Genomic DNA, 10,307 nt, shown 5'->3' on the forward strand with positions numbered 1-10,307 from the left:
TGGCTAATTTTTGTATTTTTAGTAGAAATGGGGTTTCACCATTTTGGCCAAGCTGGTCTCAAATTCCTGTCCTCAAGTGATCCACCCACCTCGGCCTCCCAAAGTGCTGGGATTACAGGCATGAGCCACCGTGCCCGGCCAAAGCCACCCTCTTTTAAACTCATTTTGTGTTAGGGGGACTTGGATTACAAAAATGGAATGAACATATGAGCCAAATAGTGATATAAGAAAAAGGACTTCATGAAGCAATACTCTTTCTAGGAGTGTTTTATTTGAACACTGGATAAAATTAAAAGAATTGCATTTTTTAAAAGTAGTAGGGAGGAGACTAAGCTTTATAAAGGTAATTCTGAAGGCATTCTGGAGGATGCGTTCAGAGATAGGATATAGAGAAGATGATGGTGAAGATTCAGGAAACTACTCAGGAACTGATCGACAATGAGGAGTGGTTGACCCTGGAGAAGAGAGTGAAGAAATGAGGGACAGGTAACCCAGATTTGTTCAACTGAATGAATGATGATGTTAGCAGCAACAAGGACTACAGAGATAGGGCAGATGAGGAGTGACTAGAGTAGGTAACAAGGAAAACTTACAAAGTTCATATTAGATATAATAAGTATAAAATGCCAGTGGAACATTCAAGTATAACTTAAAATAATCACTATTAAGGGATAGAGAACACAGAATGTTCTCATGTAACAAGCAAAAAAAGATTATTACAACTATCTAGATTTTTGATAAACTGACTTACATAGCAAGAAATAGCTCTTGTTTCCAGTTTCGTGATTGAGCATAATTTCCTACCCATATAAACAGGGCCAATTTAAAAAACCTACTTAAAAATCTCTGTGAAGATATACATAGTATCAACTTATAACTAACCATATTCTTTAGCAAAATAGTAAAAAAAAAAATTCATGTACTAATCAAATAATTTACATCAATATTTCAAGTTTTTCACATTGAAATTTTTATCTGATTAAGAAAGTATTAGAAAAAGATTAATACAGCCGGGCATGGTGGTTCATGCCTGTAATCACAGCACTTTGGGAGGCCGAGGTGGGTGGATCACTTGAGGTCAGCAGCTCGAGATCAGCCTGGCCAACATAGCGAAACCCTGTCTCTACTAAAAAGAAAATACAAAAATTAGCCGGGCGTGGTGGCACGCGCCTGTAATCCCAGCTACTCACGAAGCTGAGGCAGGATAATTATTTGAACTTGGGAGACAGAGGTTGCAAAGAGCCGAGATCATGCCAATGTACTCCAGCCTTGGGGACAGAGTGAGACTCTGTCTCAAAAAAGAAAAAAAAAAAAAAGAAAGAAAGAAAACCATTAATACTGGTGAAGGAGGGAAAAGCTTATTTTAGTTACATATAAACAACCACTTACCAAGGGATTAAATGTCTCACCTTAAGAGATATACCTAAGCAGAGCAATTGTCTTTGTTAGTATGCATTTGCTAATTTGCAGGATAGGTCTGTGATATGTGATGTGTGTTCACTTTAGACCCTTACATAAATAATTAGGGGATAAAATCATATGGTTCATAGACCTGATTGTTTACATATGCAAAACAACTGACATTTTCTTAAAGAGCTCATGAGATTGGTCTTCTGAGAAAATCAAAAACACTTTGAGGGAAAGCATCCCAATGAACATCTGTAGGTAAATTGAACTAGCATATTTGTCCCTTACAAGTATACATGATGTTATCATCTCTTATCTTTCTGAATATATTATCTAAAGCTGACATTGTAAAGCATTTACTGTTTTTTTTTTTTTTTTTTTTTTTTTAGAGCTTAGTGTCATGAAGAGCTTAGACAGTGGGACTCCTACTTGTAATACAAAGAGCAGATGGGAAGATGTAACCAACTAACAGACTTGTTTTTGTTTTACTCTTCACATCTGTACCAAAGCATTTCATTTCCAATACGTTGATAATTTAAGAACATACAATCTCCCCCATGTGTGCTCTTCAACTCTGAATGTCTGGTGCTCAGTTAAATTTCATCTGTTTGCAATTTTTTCCCTTATAAGGCGTTATTTTTAGCTTCCCAGCCTATTAAAAGAGCACAAAACCTGGCTACAAATCTATTTCTAAATGTTAACTCTCATTAAATTAATTATCACTGTAGAATCCACAAATAAAAGACCCCTACAGATGTGGTGAAAATAAATTACTAATGTGATGTCCTGTCTAAAGTTTAAGACCAGATGTGACTAGAATGATCAGAGTGTTGAGGGAAAGGTGAAGATATTTATATATCTATTTTCTTTCCTTATACATCTTTCTTTATATATATATTTCTTTCTTTATATACCTTTATATTTCATTATATATATTTCTTTATATATGCTTCCCTTTAATCAAATCAAGAGTATATAACATACTTGTCTTTTTGAATTTCTAAAAGAAATGCTAAGTAAAAGAGGTGCTGTGGCTTACTTTGCCCCCTTCCGCCAAGAAAAAACAGAAAATATATTTCCATCTTTTATAAACATAATGGAATACAAATAGTTCCTGTTGCTAAACACAAAGTTGGTAAGGCAAAAATAGAGCTTATTAATTCTATCATTAATTGCTACACTGTCAACGCTGAGGGAATAAAGATAATATAATTGAACCCTTTCTCCTTTATCATTTTTTCCTTTTGCCTCATTTCACAACTAATACAAGTTCATTGTTAAAAATTTGGAAAACAGAGTTAATGCAAGAGAAGAAAATAAAAAAATCACCATAATTTCTCACATAGAGAGACGTACTGTTAATATATTTTATCACTTGGTCTAATCATTTTTCCCATGTGCAATATATTCTTAAAGAAAATTGGAGTCACACTATTGGCTGTGCATATATTTTACATTCTGCTTTATCATTTACTATATCATGCACATCTCCCATATAATTACATAGATTATTTTAATTATCATACAATTATTTTAAAAATCCTTTATTATTGGGCATTTATGCTCTTTCTAATTTTTCACAACTAGAAATAATTCTGAAGTGAACACTACAGATATATCTTTTATACATTTGCTTCATTAGGACAATTTTCTAGAAATGGACTTGCTAGGCGTGAATATAAATATTTTCACTGCTTGTGTTTCATTCTGCTAAATTGCCCTCCAGAAAGGTTGTACTATTCTACAAATCAACCATCATGAAATGAGAGTGCATGCTTCTCTGCACCCTCACATATCAGATCATTATTTTAAATCCTTTTTGTCTATTAAACTGCACTATTCTTTAAATACTCATTTCTCCTATTGTTAATTAGGCTGAATATATGCACAGCCATGCACAGTCATACAAGCCCATTCATACATACCATATACACCATGCACATTATATATGTAATTTATACTTTATGAATACTATGTTCAATATCTTTGTTTATATTTCTACTAGGATATACATTTTCATGTTACTATATAAGAATACTCATAAAGGTATTAATCCATTATCCAAATTGTCTAAAATTGTTTAAAATCAGCATTTGCCCTTTAACGATATACACTATGTTCTTGATTTATAAAAGTTCTTCATTTGTGTACAGTCAAAAATATATTTTTTAGCTTCTACTTTTGTTTTTATTTTCACAAAGCTGCTCTTATTTCAGGTAAATATTACCTATATTCAGGCCTAGTTTGTGTATGATTTTATATTTATAACTCATTGTTCTGAAGCTTATTCTGGTAAATGGTGTGATACAGGGAATCAAATGATCTTTTCCCCCCAAATACTTTGTCTACTGTTCTAGTAACACTTACTGATTTGAAATGTCTCTAATTTTTTAAATTCACCTATCTCTCCGATTAAAAATTTTACAACATATGCTTAAAGGCATCCAAACCTTTGAATTAACACAATCACTTTCATTCAAACAATTCCAGGGCACAATGTATTCAAGTTTTCTTTTTAATTTCATGCACAATCCAACAGCAAGTCAGTGGGTACTAGGATGGGAGGGAAGAAAGGAATATAGTATTCAGGGAACTAAATCCACTATTCCTTTGTTTTAATATATCATGCCATAATAATTATTTTCATATTATTGAGAGAAATTGATAATACAGAGAAGTAGAGTTTAATGTACATTTGATGGTTTCTTGTGGCCAGGACTATAAGATTCTCATCTTTCATAGGACTTAACTGCACTTTATATTCTATATGTAATCTAAGAAAAAATAGTGCAGAAACTTTCAAAAAGTCAAGACAAAAAAAAATCCAGAACCTAGCAGGTATGTCTTTAATGTTTTAGAAGCAGCCACAACAATGTATTCAACATGAAAATCTAAAGCAGACATATGGAATTTTGCCTGTTGTGAGCTTTGTATGTGGGAGCCTTGTGCTACTATGTCTTGTATATAAAAATGGATTATAGAGCTGTAGAAAAAGAGTTCAATGCATCTTTAAAGTGTTTCCAAAGTGAAAATAACTTTTAAAAGAGCTAAAAGTCAGATCCAGTACCAGTATAAGTGACAGAAAACTATCAGTTACATTCACTCTCTTACTTTCAAAGGCCATAAAAGTTATATAATAGAACCAAATAAATACTGCAGTCTTAAAATTATGGGAAGATAACTAATATGAGATTTAAGACTGAAAAGCTGCATTTCAGCCATAAAGTAACTTAAAAGAACAAAAAAATTCACTATCAAAATTATAAATATTAGTATATTCTTTAGAGATTTCACTTTATTTCCAACTCTTTAAATAACTTCAAAAATGCTAAATGGTTGATTCAATCAATCACCAGTGAGACGTGGGTGTGATCATCACTGATTGCATATCCATCTAGCAAATTAGAAAGCTCTGGACTCCTGCTTCCCAACCCCTTGGCTGAAGCTCTGTCACAGCTCCTTCTGCAGCTGGGACTAAGTATCACTATAAAGGGGTTAGTCTATCACTATCACATCTTTCCACTTTAATCCTTTCTATAGCACTTTCTCTCCACAGCACTCACTGTGGAAGTGAGAGACTGAAATCCAAAGTAAAGCAAAAAGTCAATGGGTTCTGCTGCTTCATCAGGAGAAAAAGAGAGTGAAGGAGAATACAAAACAAATAATGAAATGAAATAAAATGAAAGACTGGAACATTAGATTGCCTGTGTTTAAGTGAAGCCTAAACTATTGTGATTGACTTTTGGCTTATGAGCGGCTGGGAAGCACTCAGGGTTGGTTACTCAGAAAGCATTTTACTTTAAAGACAAATAGTAGTTCTAGCTCAGTTAACATATGTAAACAGCTCTACTTGATCTAGCCTCCCCCTCACTCTGTGATCGATTCTCCTATCACTTGGTCCTCATACTACTTCCTACCCAAACTGGCTTTCTTATTGTTTTTCCACTAAACCAAGTTCTTTCCAATATTAAGGCTTTTAGTTTAACTGTTCCCTCAGCCTAGAAAGGTTTTCCTCCTGATCTTCATGTGGCTGGTTTCTTCATTTCATTCAGGTTTCAGGTTACAAATCACTATATCAGGAAAGCCTTTTGTAAGTATTACTATAAAGGGGTTAGTCTATCACTAACACATCTTTCCATTTTAATTCTTTCTAGAGCACTTTCTCTCCACAGCACTCACTGTCTTGTTTCCTTAGTCAATTACTTGCTCTCATGGTTTCTACTCTTTACTGCAAGCTCTAAGGCAGGGAGTTTTGTTGTTTTGTTCACTGATCTATCTTCAGCATTCAGAACACTGTCATATACTAAGTGTTCAATAAGTTTAGCAAATATATATTTAACTGCTTTGCATTTTTGTTTTGAAAACCAATCAACTATAAATGTTCCTGATTACTTCTAAGAACACAGTAGGTCTCAGAGACTATGTCTTATTTTGACCATAAATCTGCTCTCAAAATATTTTAGAATTAACAAACTGTATTTCTTTTTTTCTTTTTTCTTTTGGAGACAGAGTCTCACTCTGTCACCCAGGCTGGAGTGCAGTGGCACAATCTCAGCTCACTAGAACCTCTGCCTTCCAAGCTCAAGCAATCCCCCCAACTCAGCCCTCCCAAGTAGCTGGGACTACAGGCATGCACCACCATGCCCGAATAATTTCTGTATTTTTAGTAGAGATGGGATTTCGCCACGTTGGCCAGGCTGGTCTCGAACTCCTGGCCACCCGCCTCGGCCTCCCAAACTGCTGAGATTACAGGTGTGAGCCCCTGTACTCAGCCTAGGATCAACAAACTCTATTTCTTATCAGCTTTTTCTGACTCATATTCGTGAATTTTTGAATACAATGGAAGTTGGACAAGGGTTCTTCCTCCTGCCTCCCAGTTGGATTTGGCCCATTTATCTCTCTTACTGCCACAGCAAATAAGGCCATGGAAACGAAACAACTTTTGGTGCACATGGAGAGGAGGGGCCAATAAGAAACAACCTTCTCTTTTAATGATCTCAAAAATTAAGAGTTTAATGAACTGGAATTTGAGCTTAATCTCAGTAAAATGTCAGTTCCTTGAGAGAGGGAATATTTTTGTCTTTTTGTCTTGTTGCTACATCTCCAGCACCCAGAAGAGTACTCAGTGCATAGCAGGCATTCAACAAATATTTATTGAATGAATGAATAAATGAAAGAGTAAATGAATGAATATACAATAAGTTCCAAATACTGAATTAGAAACAAAGCTGCTTAGTCTAGTCTACTTCAAAGCCTTATGGAGAAATACAGACTACAAATAGATTTTCTATTCCTACTTCTCAGAAATTCTATATCATGTACTATTGATTATAAGATACCTGAGCAAGAAACAGCTTACAGACAATACAGACAACTTAACCATTGATACTAGAAAGGCTTGTAATGGAAAAATAGCTCAAATATCAAATGCCCTGCAAAAATGGACAACTAAGAATGTTGACCACTTATGATGAATTGTGAAAAAATACTATAATCACTAATGTTCAGTTACACCTGATTTGCTCTTATGGAATTTGAAGTATTTTGCAAAACTATGAGAACAAATATCCATAGAAAACAGGAATAGAAAAAATATAAATCAGAATAGAATGAGATTAAAAAGAATGTTAGGACAAAGAATTAACTGTTTTCTGGTGCCCAAATCAAAGGAAATAAAAATATAACCAGTTACTTTTCAAAGAAGCAAAGGTTTTTGTAGCTTTTAGAACCAAATAAAAGGGCTCATAGGAGTTTTCATACAAAAAACACAATAACAGTACACACTGTCCTCTACAACAAGGGTCCCCAACCCTTGGGCAACAGACCACTACCCGTGGCCTGTTAGGAACCATACCTTACAGCAGGAGGTGAGCAGTGCGCCAATGAGCATTACTCCCTGAGCTCCACCTCCTGTCAGACCAGCATTAGATTCTCATAGGAGCATGAACCCTATTGTGAACTGCACATGAGAAGTATCTAGGTTGTGTACTCCTTATGAGAATCTAACTAATGCCTGATGATCTGAAGTGGAACAGTTACATCCTGTAACCATCCCTACATCCCCGCACCCCACCCATCCCGTGGTAAAATTGTCTTCCACAAAATCGGCCACTGGTGCCAAAAAGTCTGCGGACCATTGCTATACAATATTCTTATATTGAAAGTAGCGGCCGGGCGCGGTGGCTCAAGCCTGTAATCCCAGCACTTTGGGAGGCCGAGACGGGCGGATCACGAGGTCAGGAGATCGAGACCATCCTGGCTAACACGGTGAAACCCCGTCTCTACTAAAGAAATACAAAAAACTAGCCGGGCGAGGTGGCAGGCGCCTGTAGTCCCAGCCACTCGGGAGGCTGAGGCAGGAGAATGGCGTAAAACCCGGGAGGCGGAGCTTGCAGTGAGCTGAGGTCTGGCCACTGCACTCCAGTCTGGGCGACAGAGCGAGACTCCGTCTCAAAAAAAAAAAAAAAAAAAAAAAGGGGGCCCAAAAAAAAAAAACTTTCTGCACACAAAAAAAAAAAAAAAAAAAAAAGAAAGTAGCAACAGATTTTTTTTAAGGCTAGTTTTGTAACATTATGCAGTTAATGTAAAATCACAAAAAGAAACAACAAATCAGTAAATTCTTTGGGGGTAGGGATGTCAGGTGACAAAACGGATCCCAATAGGTATCTTTCTTATGGATATGTCCCATAACAATAGTCACTAGCCACCTGCAGCTACTGAGCACTTCAAATGTGGCTAATGTGACTGATGATCTGAACAATTTCATTCAATTTTAATTAAATTTAAATAGCCATATGTGACCTGATGATACTTTATACTTAACTATACCATTCAACACAAACCTAACTGCAGGCAGTAGAAAAGTAGTACTTTGCCTCAGAGGACAAGTGGATACTATTCCCCTGACCCCAAAAGAGGTTCTTGGGTAATGGTTTTGCCATTAATGGCAAAAACCACAATTACTTTTCTATCAACCTATAGATTTGAGAAATGCTGGGTTTAAAGAAAGCTAAATCAAAGACTTCTTAGAAGTTTCAATAGCTAACACACTTCACTAATTTCCAAGAGGGGAATACAGTATGCAGTTTTCCTTTGTTACAAAAATGCTAAATGTCTGTGTGCCCCCAAATCCTTATGATGAAATCCGAACCCTCAATGTGATTGGGGGCAGACCTTTGAGAGGTAATAAGGTCACAAGGGTGGAGACCTCATGAATAGAATTAGTGCCCCTATTAGGGACCCCAGAGAGTTCTCTCACCCTCCTTCTGCCATGTGAAGAGATAAAGAGAAGTCAGCAGTCTGCAACCCAGAAGAGGACCCTCTCCAGAACCCAACCACGTTGGCACTCTGATCTCAGACATCTGGCCTCCAGAATCATGAGAAATAAATTTCTTTTGTTAATATGCCACCCAGTCTATGGTGGCTGACATATTAACATAACTTTGTTATAGCAGCCCGAAAAAAGATAGCCCCCAATATATAAAAAGTTAATATGATGATGTTTGCATTTAAATATGGCATATTTATCTGATGATTTGGAAACTCACAATAATTAAGCCATCTTTTTCCTTCTTTTTTTGATTCCAGAAGTGTGTCTATTTTTTAATTTTTAATTTTTGTGGGTACACAGTAGGTTATATATTTATGAGGTACATGAGCTACAGTGATACAGGCATGCAGTGCATAATAATCACATCATGGTAAATGGGGTATCCATCCCCTCAAGCATTTATCTTTTGTGTTACAAATTATCCAATTATATACCTTTAGTTAGTTTCTTTATTTTAAAATATACAATTAAATTATTTTTGACTATAGCCACCCGGTTTTGCTAGCCACCCGGTTTTTTTGTACACATTAACCATCTCCACTTCCCCATCACTATGCTACCCAGCCCCTGATAATCATCATTCTATTCTCTATCTCCTTGAGTCCAAATGCTTTGATTTTTTAGCTCCCACAAATAAGTTAGAACATGGGAAGTTTGTCTATCTGTGCCTGGCTTATTTGACTTAACATAATGTCCTCCAGTTCTAGCCATGTTGTTGCAAATGACAGGATTTCATTCTTTTCATGGCTGAATAGTACTCCATTGTGTATATGTACCACATTTTCTTTATCCATTCATCTGTTGATGGACACTTAGGTTCCTTCCAAACCTTTACTATTGTAAACAGTGCTGCAACAAACACAGGAGTGCAGATATCCCTTCAATATACTGACTTCCTTTCATTTGGGTATATACCCAGCAGTGGGACTGCTGGATCATATGGTAGCACAACTTTCAGTTTTTGAAGGAACGTCCAAACTGTTTTCCATAGTGGTTGTATTGATTTACATTCCCACCAACATTTTCTCTACATCATCACCAGCGTTTGTTATTGCCTGTCTTTTATTTTTTTATTTTTTTATTTTTTGGAACTGAGTCTTGCTCTGTTGCCCAGGCTGGAAAGCAGTGGCGCAATCTCGGGTCACTGCAAGCTCCACCTCCTGGGTTCATGCCATTCTCCTGCCTCAGCCTCCCGAGTAGCTGGGACTACAGGCTCCCACCACCAAGCCCGGCTAATTTTTTGTATTTTTACTAGAGACGGGGTTTCACCACGTTAGCCAGGATGGTCTCGATCTCCCGACCTAGGATCCACCCACCTCAGCCTCCCAAAGTGCTGGGATTACAGGCGTGAGCCAACGCGCCCAACCTTGTAGAGGGAAATTTATAGCACTAAATGCCCACAAAAGAAAGCAAGAAAGATCTAAAACTGACACTCTAACATCACAATTAAAAGAACTAGAAAAGCAAGAGTAAACAAACTCAAAAGCTAGCAGAAGGCAAGAAATTACTAAGATCAGAGCAGAACTGAAGGAGATAGAGACACGAAAAAACTCTTGAAAAAAATCAATGA

At 36.4% G+C, this 10,307-nt stretch overlaps 1 protein-coding gene across 4 annotated transcripts in view; it reads right to left on the reverse strand.

The window, feature by feature from the left end:
- DIAPH2 (diaphanous-related formin 2) overlaps nt 1-10,307 on the reverse strand; it is a 940,316-nt gene that overhangs the window by 803,657 nt on the left and 126,352 nt on the right. The window lies entirely within an intron of this gene.

This window comes from Colobus angolensis, unplaced genomic scaffold (assembly GCF_000951035.1).
Source record: "Colobus angolensis palliatus isolate OR3802 unplaced genomic scaffold, Cang.pa_1.0 Scaffold161, whole genome shotgun sequence".
Taxonomy (NCBI): domain Eukaryota; kingdom Metazoa; phylum Chordata; class Mammalia; order Primates; family Cercopithecidae; genus Colobus; species Colobus angolensis.